This window comes from Rhinolophus sinicus, chromosome X, assembly GCF_036562045.2.
Source record: "Rhinolophus sinicus isolate RSC01 chromosome X, ASM3656204v1, whole genome shotgun sequence".
NCBI lineage: Eukaryota > Metazoa > Chordata > Mammalia > Chiroptera > Rhinolophidae > Rhinolophus > Rhinolophus sinicus.
Genome location: NC_133768.1, coordinates 51,256,259 through 51,273,470, shown reverse-complemented (window position 1 = coordinate 51,273,470; position 17,212 = coordinate 51,256,259).

Genomic DNA, 17,212 nt, shown 5'->3' with positions numbered 1-17,212 from the left:
AGGGTGCGAGAAGGGGCAGCTTTGGGTTAAGTTTTTAAGAAAGAAACAAACAGACTTAAAGTAGTTAAATCTCAGAAGGCCAGGTGTCTCACAGTTTTGAAAGGCAGGAGCCCGGAATAAAGCCGAGGGAGGTTTTATTGATAAGTATACAAGAAAGTAACATTGTTTCTTACACGGTCTGTGAGACTCATACATCATAGCAGAAAAAAATGTTTCTTCCAATCAACCTTTGTCTGTCAATAGCCGAAGCACCAAAGTCCCATGATGTCTTACTTATGGTATGTTCCCTCTCAGGGTTAAGTCTGTCATATTGTAATAGTTCCGTTGAGATAAGTGGAGAGAACTGATCTTTATTATCCTCATGACTTCTCTCACAATCAGGTGAGAGAGGAAAGCGAGAGTCAGCAATGGCTTTTCCCAGGCAGGGGGGAATGGGAGGCAAGGCTCCTTTTTGGATCTTCTAAGACAGCTCATTGGGAGTCCCTACTCGGTTCTGCCTGGCTTGAGTTGTTCCCCCCATGGGAAATCTTACTCATCATTGGCTACAAACCATCTTTTGGGGACCAGACATAAGGTGTAAAACATAGAGGTAAGCAAAGTCCTAAAAAGGCACAGTCTCACAGACTTTTCTTTCCTCAAGGAAAGACAAGGGGGGCAGTCGGCTAGGCTGTTGTGTGACTACAACATACAGTGGAGAAAAGATGCCTCTTTAATAAATGGTGCTGGGAGAATTGGAAAGCCACATGCAGAAGAATGAAACTAGACTGCTATCTGTCACCATGTACCAAAATTAACTCAAAATGGATAAAAGACCTAAACATAAGACCTGAAACAATAAACTGCATAGAAGAAAACATAGGTACTAAACTTAATGCACCTTTCAAAATCCAATCCAATTCTAAATGGACAGAGGACCAGAATAGACATTTAACCAAAGAGGATGTACAGATGACCAAGAGACATATGAAAAGATGCTAAACATCACTGGTCATCAGAGAAATGCAAATAAAAATCACAATGGGATATCACCTCAAACCACTTAGAATGGCTGTCATCAGGAAGACAAATAATAACAAGTTTTGGGGAAGCCGTGGAGAAAAAGGAACCCTCATACACTGTTCGTGGGAATGCAGATTGGTGCAGCCGCTATGGAAGGCAGTGTGTTTGTTTCTCAAAAAAATTAAGAATAGAATTACCATATGACTCAGCAATCCTTCTCCTGGGTATCTACCCCCCAAAAATCTCAAAACATTTATCCATAAAGATATATGTGTTCAGATGTTCACTGCAGCTTTGTTTATGGTGGCCAAGATATGTGAACAACCAACGTGTCCTTTGACAGATGATTGTATAAAGAAGATGTGGTATATATACATAATGGGATACTATTCTGTTATACGAAAAGATGAAATAGTGCCATTTGCAACAACATGGATGGAAGTCGAGATTATTATTCTAAACAAAATAAATCAGAAAAAATTGAGAACCGTATGATTTCACTGCTATGTGGGATACAAAACTGAAAACAACAAAGAAGCAAGACAAATGAAGAAACAAACTCAGAGACACAGACAATAGTTTAGTGGTTACCAGAGGGTAAGGGGGTATGGGTGCAGTAGATGAGAGCAAAAGGGATAAAATATGTGGTAATGGAAGGAGAACTGACTCTGGGTGGTGAACACACAATGTGACATATAGATGATGTATTACAGAATTATACTCTTGGTACCTATGTAACTTTACTAACCATTGTCACCCCAATAAACTTTTATTAAAAAACAAACTTTCTCCTTATTTTGAGGAGGCATGGCTGGGCACCCGGGTTTCCAGAGCTCCCTTGCCATTGTACCTCTAGCTTAGTGGCACTGGCTTCCAGGGAGCTAACAGGTGTGGTAGGTTATTTCTACAAGTTCAGTGCTGTCTCAGTTTCTGCAATGGTGCTGGGCCCAGGACCACGCCAACAAAATGCCCCAAGAACACCATGGCCAGCCACTGACCACCATATTCAGGCCCACCATGCCTCTGCCCGTCTATGGTGTGGTGCTGAACTTGACTTAATACCCTCCAGCAATATTTTCCAGGCAGTCACAGGCCCTCTCCCTGCTTTAATCTGCAGCCTGTGACATGGAGCCAGCAGCCGGCAGTCAAGAAATTTTTGGGTTACGTAGTACCAGTTGTGTGGAAGGTATGGACCCAGGGCATTGCCAAGCAGTGTGCAGGTGTGGATTCTACCAGGCCAATGCAGTCCCAGACTTGGTCCTTTGGGGAAGCACTTAACCCTGTAAAGATGGCACCTCCCTGTAAGCCACCTCCCATAAAGCAGAGACCACATTGAGGCTGGTAGGAGGGGCAGAGACACGAAATGGGTGACCTCAAACCCACAGAGAGAGGTTGAAGTCTGGTAGGGTCTCCTTGGTGGCAGAGGTCCCCACTAAAGAGAGAGGGAAGCTCCACACAGGGTCAACAATGGCTCCCATCCCTCCAGTTCCCATGTCAAAGGCACTCAGTTCAGTCCTTCACCACACATCCCTGGGCATTCTGAGTTGCCACTCCTTCCATCAGAAGCAAGGTGAATGCCTGCTAGTGAGGGAGTCTCTGTGTCAGCTCTACAAGTGGGCGTCTGGGTTTCAAACTGACTTCCATCCCCACCAGGAAGGGTAGACAGAATCCTTACTGATTTTCAGTGTCAGATGCCATGGGAACGCCTCTTCCTGGCACAGGACCCCTGGACTGGGGAGCTGGTGTGGAGCTGGAGGTTCCCTCTCTCTTTAGGGGGGACCTCTGCCACCAAGGACTTCAACCTCTCTCTGTGGGTTTGAGGTCAGCCCATTTCGTGTCTCTGCCCCTCCTACCAGTCTCAATGTGGTCTCTGCTTTATATGCTTAGTTATAGTGGTTCTGTTGAGCTAGTGTTCAGATGACACTTAAGGTTGATTGTTCTATAATATATTCCCAATTTTGGTGTGATCCTGGGATGCAGCAGGCATAGCATTTGCCTAATATGCCATCTTGAACGTCTCTCTCTATGTATCTTTTCATCTTTCCTTTTATTTTTTTTCTTTGACCAGTTGTTTTTTAATAGCATGTTGTTTAATCTCCACATATTTGTGGTTTTTCCTATTTTCTTTTTGCAGTTGATCTCCAAGTTTAAGGCCTTGTGGTCAATATGCTTGGTATGATTTCAATCTGCTTAAATTAGCTGAAGCTAGATTTATGTCCCAACATTTGGTCTCTCCTTGATAATGTTCCATTGAACACTATAAAAGAATAGTCTAGTGTTCTAGAATGAAGTGCTCCGTAAATGTAAGTTATGTTCATTTGGTCTAATGTGTCATTTAAGGCTGGTATTTCCTTAGTGATTTTATGTTTTGATTATCTATCCACAGCTATTAATGGTGTGTTTAGGTCCCCTATTGTAGTTGTATTTTTGTCAGTTTTTTCCTTTATTTCTGTTAGTAGTTGCTTGGTATAATTTGGTCCTACCTAATTGGGGGCATATGTATTGATACATTTTATGTATTCTTGTTTTATTGTCTACTTTATCATTATGAAATGTCCATCTTTGTCTCTTGTTACCTTTTTCATCCTGAAGTCTGTTTGTTTATATATAAGTATGGCTACATACACTTTATTCTGGATACCATTTGCTTGAAGTATTGTTTTCTACCCTTTCACTTTGAGTCTACTTGTCCTTATAGCTGAGATATATGTCTTGGAGGCAGCATATTGTTGGGTTTTGTTTTTGATCCAACCTGCTACTCTGTGCCATTTTATTTATTTTATTTTTTATTTTTTAATTTTTTTCTATTTTTTTTTTAATTTATTGGGGTGACAATTGTTAGCAAAATTACACAGATTTCAGGTGTACAATTCTGTATAACATCATCTATAAATCCCATTGTGTGTTCACCACCTCTTAAGAGTCAGTTCTCCTTCCATCGCCATATATTTGATCCCCCTTACCCTCATCTCCAAACCCCCACCCCCCTTACCCTCTGGTAACCACTAAACTATTGTCTGTGTCTATGAGTTTCTGTTTCTCATTTGTTTGTCTTGTTCTTTTGTTATTTTTGGTTTATATACCACATATCAGTGAAATCACATGGTTCTCTGGTTTTTCTGTCTGACTTTTTCGCTCAGCATTACACTCTCAAGATCCATCCATGTTGTCACAAATGTTCCTATATCATCTTTCTTACCGCCGAATAGTATTCCATTGTATATATATACCACAACTTCTTTATCTATTCATCTATTGTAGGACATTTTGGTTGTTTCCATGTCTTGGCCACTGTAAACAAAGCTGCAATGAACATTGGAGCACACGTGTCTTTATCTGTAGATGTTTTCAGATTTTTTGGGTAGATACCCAGGAGAAGGATTGCAGGGACATATGGCAATTCTATTCATAACTTTTTTTTTTAATTTTATTTTATTAAATTTATTGGGGTGACAATTGTTAGTAAAATTACATAGATTTTAGGTGTACAATTCTGTATTACATCATCTATAAATCCCATTGTGTGTTCATCACCCAGAATAAATTCTCCTTCCATCACCATATATTCGATCCCCCTTACCCTCATCTCCCACCCCCCACCTCCCGCCCCCCTTACCCTCTGGCAACCACTAAACTATTATCTGTGTCTATGAGTTTCTGTTTCTCATTTGTTTGTCTTGTTCTTTTGTTGTTTTTGGTTTATATACCACATATCAGTGCAATCACATGGTTCTCTGCTTTTTCTGTCTGATTTATTTCGCTCAGGATTACTCTCTCAAGATTCATCCATGTTGTCACAAATGTTCCTCTATCATCTTTTCTTACCGCCGAATAGTATTCCATTGTGTATATATACCACAAGTTCTTTATCCATTCATCTATTGGAGGACATTTTGGTTGTTTCCATGTCTTGGCCACTGTAAACGAAGCTGCAATGAACATTGGAGCACACGTGTCTTTATGGATAAATGTTTTCAGATTTTTGGGTAGATACCCAGGAGAGGGATTGCTGGGTCATATGGCAATTCTATTCGTAATTTTTTGAGGAACCTCCACACTGCCTTCCATAACGGCTGCACCAGTCTGCATTCCCACCAACAGTGTATGAGGGTTCCTTTTCCTCCACAGCCTCCAACATTTGTTACTATTTGTCTTGTTGATGATAGCCATTCTGACTGGGGTGAGGTGATATCTCATTGTGGTTTTGATTTGCATTTCTCTGATGATTAGTGATGTTGAGCATTTTTTCATATGTCTATTTGCCATTTGTATGTCCTCTTTGGAGAAATGTCTCTTCAAGTCCTCTGCCCATTTTTCAATTGGGTTGTTTGTTTTTTTGTTGTTGAGTTGCATGAGTTCCTTGTATATTCTGGATATTAGCCCTTATCGGAGGCACTGTTTGCAAAAATCTTCTCCCATTCAGTTGGTGGCCTCTTTATTTTGTCAATGGTTTCTTTTGCTGTGCAGAAGCTTTTAAGTTTCATATAGTCCCATTCGTTTATTTTAGCTTTTACTTCCATTGCCTTTGGAGTCAAGTTCATAAAATGCTCTTTGAACCCAAGGTCCATAAGTTTAGTACCTATGTTTTCTTCTATGCAGTTTATTGTGTCAGGTCTTATGCTTAAGTCTTTGATCCATTTTGAATTAACTTTGGTACATGGTGACAAATAGCAGTCCAGTTTCATTCTTTTGCACGTGGCTATCCAATTCTCCCAGCACCATTTATTGAAGAGGCTGTCTTTCCTCCATTGTATGATTTTAGCTTCTTTGTCAAAAATTATCTGTCCATATTTATGTGGTTTTATTTCTGGGTTCTCAATTCTATTCCATTGGTCTATGTGTCTGTTTTTCTGCCAATACCATGCTGTTTTGATTATTGTAGCCCTGTAGTACAAGCCAAAGTCAGGAAGTGTGATACCTCCATTATTGTTCTTTTTTCTTAAGATTGCTTTGGCTATTCTGGGTCTTTTGTGGTTCCAAACAAATCTGATGATTTTTGTTCTATTTCTTTAAAATATGCCATTCGGATTTTGATGGGGATTGCATTGAATCTGTATATTGCTTTGGGTAATATGGCCATTTTAACTATGTTGATTCTTCCAATCCATGAGCACGGAATGTCTTTCCATTTCTTTGTGTCTTCTTCAATTTCTTTCAAAAATGTCTTATAGTTTTCAGCATATAGGTCTTTCACATCCTTGGTTAAGTTTATTCCTAGGTATTTCATTCTTTTTGCTGCAATTGCAAAAGGAATTGTTTTTTGTATTTCTTTTTCTGAGATTTCATTTTTAGTATATACGAAAGGAATGGACTTTTGTATGTTGATTTTGTAGCCAGCAACGTTACTGTATTCGTTCATTGTTTCTAACAGCTTTTTGGTGGCATCTTTAGGGTTTTCTATATATAGCATCATGTCGTCTGCAAAGAGTGATAATTTAATTCTTCATTCCCAATTTGGATGCCTTTTATATCTTTCTCTTGCCTAATAGCTCTGGAAAGGATTTCCAACACTATGTTGAAAAGCAGAGGTGATAGGGGACAGCCCTGTCGTGTTCCTGAACATAGAGCAAAGGGCTTCAGTTTTTCACCATTAATTATGAGATTAGCATAGGCCTTCTCATATATGGCCTTTATTATATTAAGGTATTTTCCTTCTATACCTATTTTATTAAATATTTTAATTGTAAATGGATGTTGTATCTTGTCAAATGCCTTTTCTGCATAAATTGATATAATCATATGATTTTTGTCCTTTATTTTGTTTATGTGATGTATCACATTGATGGATTTGCGTATGTTGAACCATCCTTGTGCCCCGGGGATGAACCCCACTTGGTTGTCATGAATAATCTTTTTAATGCATTGTTGTATTCGATTTGCTAGAATTTTATTTAGGATTTTTGCATCGGTATTCATCAGAGATATTGGTCTGTAGTTTTCTTTTTTTGTGCTGTCCTTACCAGGTTTTGGTATCAGGGTAATGTTGGCCTCATAAAATGAGTTAGGGAGTACTGTCTCTTCTTCAATTTTTTGGAAGAGTTTGAGCAGGATTGGTATTAGATCCTCTTTGAAGGTTTGGTAGAATTCACTAGTGAAGCCATCTGGTCCCGGACTTTTGCTTTTGGGAAGGTTTTGGATGACTGATTCAATTTCGTTACTGGTGATCGGTCTGTTTAGATTTTCCAGTTCTTCATGGTTCAGCCTTGGAAGGCTATATGTTTCTAAGAACTTGTCCATTTCTTCTAGGTTGTTGAATTTGGTGGCATATAGTCCTTCATAGTATTCTTGGATGATCCTTTGTATTTCTGTGGTGTCCGTGATAACTTCCCTTTTGATTTCTGATTTTGTTAATCAGTGTCTTCTCTCTTTTATCTTAGTAAGTCTAGCCAAGGGTTTGTCAATTTTGTTAATCTTTTCAAAGAACCAGCTCTTTGTCACATTAATTTTTTCTATTGTCTTTTTGTTCTCTATTTCATTTAGTTCTGCTCTAATTTTTGTTATTTCCTTTCTTCTGCTGACCTTGGGTTTTACTTGTTCTTCTTTTTCTAGTTCTTTAAGGTGTAACATGAGGTTATTTATTTGGGAGTTTTCTTGTTTCTTGAGATAGGCCTGTAATGAGATAAATTTCCTCTTAAAACTGCTTTTGCTGCATCCCAAAAATTTTGGTAGGATGTATTTTCATTGTCATTTGTTTCTATGTATCTTTTGATCTCTCCTCTAATTTCTTCTTTGACCCAGTCCTTCTTTAAAAGTATGTTGTTTAATCTCCATGTATTTGTGTTTTTTCCGACTTTCTTTTTACAGTTGATATCCAATTTCAAAGCCTTGTGATCAGAGAATATGCATGGTATGATTTCAATCTTCTTAAATTTGTTGAGACTGATTTTATGTCCCAATATATGGTCTATCCTTGAGAATGTTCCATGTACACTAGAAAAGAATGTATAGTCTGATGTTTTAGGATGAAGTGCTCTATAAATGTCAATTATGTCCATTTCATCTAATGTGTCATTTAGGGCTACTATTTCGTTATTTATTTTCTGTTTGGATGACCTATCCATAGCTGTCAATGATGTATTTAAGTCCCCTAGTATAATTGTGTTTTGGTCAATTTCTCCCTTTAGTTCTGTTAGTAGTTGCTTGGTGTATTTCGGTGCTCCCTGATTGGGGGCATAAATATTGATGACTGTTATGTCTTCTTGTTGTACAGTCCCTTCACCATTATGAAATGTCCATCTTTGTCTCTTGTTATCTTTTTCACCTTGAAGTCTGTTTCATCTGATATCATTATGGCTACACCTGATTTTCTCTGGGTACCATTTGCTTGGAGTGTCAATTTCCACCCTTTCACTTTGAGTCTATGCTTGTCCTTGTAGCTGAGATGTGTCTCTTGGAGACAGCATATGGTTGGGTTTAGTTTTTGATCCAATCTGCTACTCTGTGCCTTTTTATTGGTGAGTTCAGTCCATTTACATTTAGGGTGATTATTGATATGTGAGGATTTCCTGTCATTCTATCTTTAGTTTTCTGGTAAGGCTGTGTCTCCATTGTTTCTTTGCCTTTTGTTGTTGTCTATTATTTCTGTGTGGTGGTATTCTATGATGTTTCCTCTGTTTCTTCTTTTATTTCAGTATATATTTCAGTTCTGGATTTATTTGAGTGGTTACCCTTAAGTTTATGTAAAAGAAAGTTTGATATTTAGAGTATTCCATTTTCTTCAGCACGCTTACTTTCTCCATTCCCATATTCCGGTTCAGGCCTTTACTCTCCCCCTTTTTGAGTTTTGGTTGCAACAAATTGTCCCTGTTGATGGTGGTAGAATAGCCTCCTTTAGTATTTCTTGTAGTGCAGGTCATGTATTAGAAAATTCCCTCAGCTTCTGTATGTCTGGAAAGGTCTTTATTCCTCCTTCATATCTAAAGGATATCTTTGCTGGATATATTATTCTTGGCTCATGATTTCTCTCTTCAATAGTTTGAATATTTGGTTCCACTCCCTCCTGGCTTGTAGAGTTTCTGCTGAAAAATCTGATGATAATCTAATGGGCTTTTCTTTCTAGGTTACTGTCTTCTTTTCCCTGTCTGCCTTGAGGATTCTTTCTTTGTCGTTGATTTTAGACAGCTTCAATACAATGTGCCTTGGAGAAGGCCTGTTGGGATTGAGGTAACTAGGTGTTCTATTTGCTTCTTGGATTCGAGGGTCCAGTTCTGTCCACAAGTTTGGGAAGTTCTCATCGACAATTTGTTTGAATATATTCTCTGTTCCCTTGTCTCTTTCTTCTCCTTCTGGTATGCCCATTGTTCTTATATTGCTCTTTCTGATGGAGTCAGAAAGTTGTTGTAGATATGTTTCATTTCTTTTAAATCTGAAGTCTCTTTCTTGTTCCATCTGTGTCATTTCCAGGTTCCTATCTTCGACGTCACTGATTCTTTCCTCCATCTGGTCAACTCTACTACCTAAGCTGGTTATTTCACTCTCAATTTCTTCTATTGAGTTCTGTATCTCCAGAAATTCTATTTGGTTCTTTTTTGAAATTTCAGTCTCTTTCATAAAATGCTCGTGCTGTTCTTTGATTGAGTTTCTGAGTTCATTTAACTGCCTATCTGTGTTTTCTTGTATCTCGTCGAGCTTTTTCAGAACTGCAATCTTGAATTCTCTGTCATTTAAGTCACATATTTCTGTATCTTTAAGTGTCTTTTCTGGAGATTTTTCACTTTCTTTCTGAGCTATCTTGTTTCCTTTGTTATTCATGGCAATTTATGGTTTACTGTTTCTCTCCCTAGACATCTACAGGAGTGGCTTCTGTAACAGGTTGATAGGAAGCGGTCTTTCTTTTGTTTTCCAGCACTTGTTGTTAGAATGTTTTATTTTTTCTTCAACTGCAGCTTATTTTTCTCCTCCCACACAGTATTGCTATGTTTTCTCTGCATTATTCCAGCTTCTCACAGAATGGCGGGTTTCCCTGGGAGACGGGCTTCTCCTCTGTTAATAGTTCATCTAGGTCACAGTGGGTAGTGTCCCGGTAGGTATGCGGAGAGCTTTTGATGTTCCAAAGCTCTTCCAGCTCCAGATTCAGAGCCCGTATGTTTCAGCAGTTCTGTTTACTCCTGCAGGGATCCGCCCAGATAGGTGGGGCCAGGGGTGGGGTTAGTTGTGAGAGGTGGCCCAGAGCAATGGCAGCGACCACCACCACAGCCGGTCCTGCTTTCACAGCTCCCTCCCCTTTGCCGGAACTAGTTGGGCTGCGAATCTGTGTCTGCAGTCCACAGGTCTCCGAACAGCAAATATTCTGTTCTTTTGATCTGACACTGTTCTATTTCTAGCACCGGGCAGATGAGAGCTGGGCGAGCTCTGGGAGGACAGGGAGGGGCGTCTAGTCTCAGTGCCTAAGGCTTCCGTTCTCTGCTCGGCAGTGCGGGCTTATACCACCATTTTCAGCCTTCTTCCCTCTGTCTTTTCTCCGAGGACTCTGCTGTGAGTGTTGGGTTCAGCCGTGTTTTATGCCGCCTCCTCAACCCTGTGGGCCACAAGCGGAGCCCTAGCAGTCCGAGTTCTTCCCTCTCCCGCAGCTGCGGTAGTTCCGGGAAGCAGCGAGCTCGAAGCACTGAGCTAGGTCTGCCTCCTGAGCTGCGCGGCTCCGTCTCCGCGCTTCTCCCTTTCCTCCTCCCCCTGCTCATGCGAATCTCCCACCTGTAGGTGATTTTGGTAGTGGGCCTCTTCGTCTTGCTGTCTGCTGTGCAGGGAGTCCTTTGTGGATTTTTTGTTGTTCGATTCGTTGTAAATTCCAGGGGAGATTTACAGAGGCTCACCTCACGCCGCCATTTTTACTTTGTGCCATTTTATTAGTGAGTTCAGTCTATTTGCATTTAGGGGATTATTGACATATGAGGATTTCCTACAGTCATTTCATCTTTTGTTTCCTGTTACCTCAGTGTCTCCATTGTTTCTTTGGGTTTCGGTGCTGTGTGTTATTTTAGTATAGTGGTGTTCTATGATTTTTTACCTGTGCTTCCTCTTTTTTGATGTCGTGTATCTCAGTTCTGTTTTTTTTGTGTGTTTTTTTTGAATTGCTACCATTAAGTTTATGAGGTAGAACAATTAAGTTCGTGAACTCATCCTAGAAAAAGTGCTACATACCTCATTGCTGAATATCACTGTGGTCACCTTTGAAGTACTCCCCTTGGTAAGCTATGCACCAACACCAGCACCTAGTCCACCTTCAAGGCAATTTTGGAACTTTTTTTCTGGAATTGCCATCAGACTGTCGTCGTATTACCCTTGATGTCCTGAATGTCATCAAAATGTCTTCCTTTCAATATTTTCTTTATCTTTGGGTAAAGAAAGAAGTCATTGGGGACCAGATGAGGTGAGTAGGGAGGGTGTTCTAATACAGTTATTTGTTTACTGGCTAAAAACTCCCTCACAGACAGAGCCATGTGAGCTGGTGCATTGTCATGATGCAAGAGCCATAAATTGGTGAAAAGTTCAGGTAATTTTCGTCTAACTTTTTCATGCAGCCTTTTCAGCACTTCCAAATAGTAAACTTGGTTAACTGTTTGTCCAGTTGGTATAAATTTGTAATGAATAATCCCTCTGATAATAAAAAAAGTTAGTAACGTTATTGCAACAAGTTCACGGACTTAATTGTCATACCTCATTTGTAAAAGGAAGTTTCATATATACAATAGTCCTTTGTTTTGTAGTCTGCTTCTTATCTCTATTCCTCTTTGCAACTTCAGTCCTTTAACCTCTCCCCTTATATGTTTTTGTTGTCACAAATTATCCTTTTTTATTCTGTGAGTTGATTTCTGGGTTGCAGTAGCAAGTTGTCTTTTTCTTCTCTTCTTCCTTTTTTATGTTTTGATATTCTTTATCCTTTATGTTATCTTTAAGTGTAAAGTGCCTAGTGCTGTGTAGGTGTTGCCATTTCCTGTCTTTCTCTGTTAATAATCTTGCTCATGGTTTTGTATTCTTTTGACTTTTAGTTTCAGGTTGAATAGCCTGCTTCAGTATTTCCTGTAATGCACATCATGTGGTGGAAAATTCTTTCAGCTTCTGTATGTCTGGAAAGTCTTTATTCCTCCTTCATACCTAAAGGATAACTTTACTGGATGTATTATTCTGGGATTGTCCTTTCTCTCTATCAATAGTTTGAATATTTGATTCCATTTCCTCCTGGCTTGTAGAATTTATGCTGAAAAATCTGATAATGGGTTTTCCTTTATACATTAATGACTTCTTTTCCCTAGTTGCATTGATAAATCTTTCTTTGTCATATAATTTTTGATATCTTCAATATAGTGTGCCTTGGAGAAGGCCTGTTGTAATTGAGGTAATTTGTTGTTCTGTTTACTTCTTGGATTTGAGGATCCAGTTCTTCTATAGGTTTGGGAAGTTCTCAACGACTATTTGTTCCCTTCTCCCTCTCTTCTCCTTCTGGTATATCCATTAACCTTATGTTACTCTTTCTGACGGAGTCAGAAAGTTCTTGCAGCATTCTTTCATTTCTTTTAACACTTAAGTCTCTCTCTTTTTCCATCTGTGTCATTTCCAGGTTTCTATCTTCAATATCACGAATTCTTTCCTCCATCTGATCAGCTCTATTTCCTAAGCTGGCTGTTTTATTATTCATTTCTTTTATTGAGTTCTTCATCTCCAGAAATTCTATTTGGTTCATTTTAAAAATTTCAATCTCTTTGGTAAAATATTCATTTTTTTCAATGATTTATTTTTTGAGTTTATTAAACTGCCTTTCTGAGTTTTCTTGCATGTTGTTGAGTTGAGTTTTGTCAGAACTTCAGTCTTGAATTCTCTGTCATTTAAGTTCCATATTTCCATGTATTTAAGTTTATTTTCTGGAGATTTAAAACTTTTCTTTCTGAGCTGCCTTGTTACCTAGACTTTTCATGGCAATTAATGAATTATTATTTCTCTTCCTGAACATCTACAGCACTGGATTTTGCAGCAGATCGAGATAAAGAGGTTTTCTTTTGCTTTCCAGTAGGTGTCACTGCAATGTTTTATTTCCTCTTCTGCTGCAGTGTTTTATTTTCTCTTGTGCTGTTCTGGCTTCTCACAGGATGGGTGGTTTCCCGGGATCTGGGCGTCTTCTCTGTGATCAGGTTGCCTTTGTCTCAGGGCACCCCCGCAGTGGGATTATGTGTTGGGCAGTGGGGTTCGAGCTACTGAGATCCCAGATATTTTGCTCTTTAATCTGACACTGCTACAGTTTCTTCTGGAGCTTGCTTCTAACACTGGGATTGTGGGGGAGATGTGCACTCAGGGAGGGTGGGAGGAGGTGGCCAGTCTCTATGTCTTTGTTTTATGCCTGGCAATGAGTGCTTAAACCACAGTTCTCACCCTTGTGTATTTGGTTTTTGCCCCAAGGTCTCTGCCTCAATTGCTGGATTCAGCCATATTTATATGCTGATCCCTCAGATAGGATTGTGGTCCCAGAAAGTGGTTGCAGCCTGAATCCTTCCCTCTCCTGAGATTGCAGTGAGCTCCAGGCCGCATCCTGCAGCCCATGTCTCTGCACTTCCCCCTTCCCTTGCTCACCTGATTCGCCTACCTTCCGATGTTTCAATGTGAGGATCTCTCAGACATACTTGTGTGTTGCATACGATATCCTTTGTTGAATTATAGCTGTTCAATTTTTAGTAACTTACAGGGGAGATGTCAAGGAGTACTCCTCACACCTCCATGCTTCTGACATCACTCCCAAAAGCTCCTCCCTTGTCTTCTAAGCCAGTGATTCGATCTGCTTCATCTAGTCTGCTGTTGATTCCCTCTAATGTATTCTTTAATTATTGTATTGTTCAGTTCTGACAGGTTCTTTGTTATGTTTTTTGTCTCCATTTTTATGTTTCCTATCTCTTTCTTGAAGTTATCCCTGAGATCATTGAGCATCCTAATAACCAGTGTTTAGAGCTCTGCATCTGGTAGCTTCTTTGTCTTCATTTTATTTAGTTCTTTTTCTGGAGGTTTGTTCTGTTCTTTTATTTGGGACACATTTTTTTCCCTCCACATTTTGTCTGCCTCTCTGTGTTTGTTTCTATATATTAAGTATAGCTGCTATCTCTCCCCATCTTAGTAGAGTGGCCTCATGTGTTAGGTGTCCTGTGGTGACCAGTGGCAATGTCTCCCTGGTCACATGAGCCAGGTGCTCCAGGTTTGTCCCTTGTATGTGTTTTATGTGCACTCTTATTGTAATTGAATCTTGGTTACTGTTTGCATGTCACTGGGATAGATTGACCCTCAGGCTCATTGGTTGTGAGGACTGGCCATGACTATGGTGGAGAAAGTGTTGTGTAGGGGTTGATCTTATAGAGCAAGATTTGCTTTAGCAGGGTTCAGGTGCCTGCCTAGTCTGACCTTTGGGTGTGCTGTCCGTGGAGGCAGCCACGTGTTGCTCCATCTCAGTCTGAAGCCAGCCCCTGGATGAAACTTCCTTAAGTCCTCCTGGTAGGGGCCTTCCCACAGGCCAAGTTCAGCTGCAGCCTGTGCCTTGCCAGAGTCCACCTGGTAAAAGCCACGGAACAATCTGAAGATGGCCACCACCTGTGCTCACCTTGGAGGTACCTGGGAGAAGCCAAGATATGAAACAAGACCTGCTGCTGCTAGTTCTGGTGTTAGGGATGCTTAGCAAGGGGTATGGAGCATGGTGAGGCCAGACAATTGTTCTTTGGGGTTTGTGATCTTTTGGAAAATTTTAGGTAAGTCTGCAGCTTGAGCCAAGACAGGTTGTTTGTACGGGAATGCCAGTGGAAGTGGCTTGGGTGGTTCCACAATTTGGGTGGGATGGAGTCTCAGGGAGTCACTAGGGCAGGGTGAATGGTATTAGCTAGGTTGATGGAGATTCAAAATAGTGCCTATCTTAGTCTGCATTCCGGGAGGGGACAGGCTCGACAAAGGAACATGGGCTCTGCCAGAACCTCTGTCTGGGAGAAAGTGCCCCCCTCTGCAGCCCTTCTGCTAGACATTTCAGTTCCCCCCCTTTGTCTCTGGCACCTTTCTACCTGCTGCCCTAGTGCTGGAGCTTAGAGCAAGTGAGTCTGTGAGTGAGTACATTTGTGCATGGCCCTTTAAGAGGATGCCTGGGACTCCAGCAGCCACCTGTCTCACTTAGCAATAATCTCTGCTGGTGTTAGCAGCCAGAATTTATGGGGAGTTCTCTTCCTAGCACTGGAACCCTGGGCTGAGGAGCCTGATGTGTGTCTGGGACCCTTTACATCTCAGGGGGACCTCCACAACAAAGATATTCTTCCCAATTTTTAAATGCCCTTTGTGGGTGTGGGACCAGTGCATTCCATCTCTATGCCTCTCCTACCAGTCTTGATGTGGTTTCTTCTATATATCCTTAGTTGTAGGACTCATGTTCAGATAGACTTCAGGCAATTCTCAATAACGGGTTTTCTGTAGTTCAGTTGTAATTCTGATGTCGCTATGAGAAGATGCAAAGCACAGCATTTTCCTATTCCACCATGTTGACTGGAAATCCCATCGTTCGGAATCTTTCCTTTAATTCTGAATGATAACCTTGTTGTGGGCAGAGTGTTATTGGTTGTGGGTTTTTTCTTTCTTCACTTTGAATATTTTGTGCCATTCCCTCTGGCTTCCGAATTTTATGATGAAAAATCAGCTTATAGTCTTATAGGTTTTCCCTTGTACTTAGCTAGCTGCTTTTTGTCTTGCTTCTTTTATTTATTTTTATTAAATTTATTGGGGTGACATTTGTTATTAAAATTATAAAGGTTTCAAGTGTAAAATTCTATAATATACCATCGATATATTGCATTATGTGTTTTAAATTCTCTCTTTAGCTTTAATTTTTGGCATTGCAATTATGGAATGTCTTGGTGTCAGCCTTTTTTAATTTCTTTTTTATTTTTTTATTAGTTTCAGGTGCACAAAACGAAGAAATAGTTAGAAGTTTATCATTTATATCCCTCACACTGTGTCAAATCCCCTTCCCCCATCCAAAATCCCTCTGACATAGCACACAGCCATTACATTTCCACTGTCTCTATTTCTAATGCTGTACTCTACTTCTTATAAAATATATATATATATATATATATATATAAACTTGTTGTTGACATTCATTATTGTTCAGCTTCAGCTTCAGGTGTACAATGCAGTGATCAGGCATCTACATCTTCCCTGAGGTGGTCTCCCTAACAAGACAAGTGTCCATCAGATACCCCACAAAATCTTTGCAACATTATTGCTTATTTTCCCCAAATTAACTTTCGTTAACCCATGGCAATCTTGTGGTTACTGATGCTTTCTAATTCCCTCACCTTCCCCCTTAACCCCACGCCCCCCGCATCTAGCAATGCTCAGTTTTTCCTCTATGTCTCCAAAACTGTTTCTGATTAGTTCATTCACTTATTCTTTTCTTTAGATTCCACATGTAAGTGAGATCATATGGTATTTGTCTTTCTCTGTCTGACTTATTTCACTTAACATAATGTTCTCTTTGTCCATCCATGTTGTTGCAAATGGTAAGATTATATGTTCTATTTCTGTGAAAAACGTCATTGGTAGTTTGATAGGAATTGCGTTGAATATGTATATTGCCTTAGGCAGCATGGACATTTTAACTATATGAATTCTTCCTATCCATGAACATGGTATGTGTTTCCATCTATTTGTATCTTCTTTCATTTCTTTCTTCAGTGTCTTATAATTTTCTGAGTACAGATCTTTTACTTCTTTGGTTAAATTTATTCCCAGGTATTTTATAGTCTTTGAAGCAATTGTAAATGGGATTGCTTTTTTAATTTCTCCTTCTGATGTTTTATTATTGGTATATACAAATGCAACTGATTTCTGAATATTAATTTTGTATCCTGCTACTTTACTAAATTCATCTATCAGCTCTAATAGTTTCTTGGTGGAGTCTTTAGGGTTCTCTCTATATAGTATCATGTCATCTGCATATAATGACAATTTTACTTCCTCCTTACCGATTTGGATGCCTTTTATTTCTTTTTCTTGTCTGATTGCTGTGGCTAGAACTTCCAGCACTATTTTGAATAGAAGTGGAGAAAGTGGGCAACCTTGCCTTGTTCCTGATCTTAAGGGGAATGGTTTAGCTTTTCCCCATTGAGTATGATGTTAGCTGTGGGTTTATCATAGATGGCCTTTATTATGTTGAGATATGATCCCTCTATTCCCACTTTCTTAAGGGTTTTTATCATAAATGGCT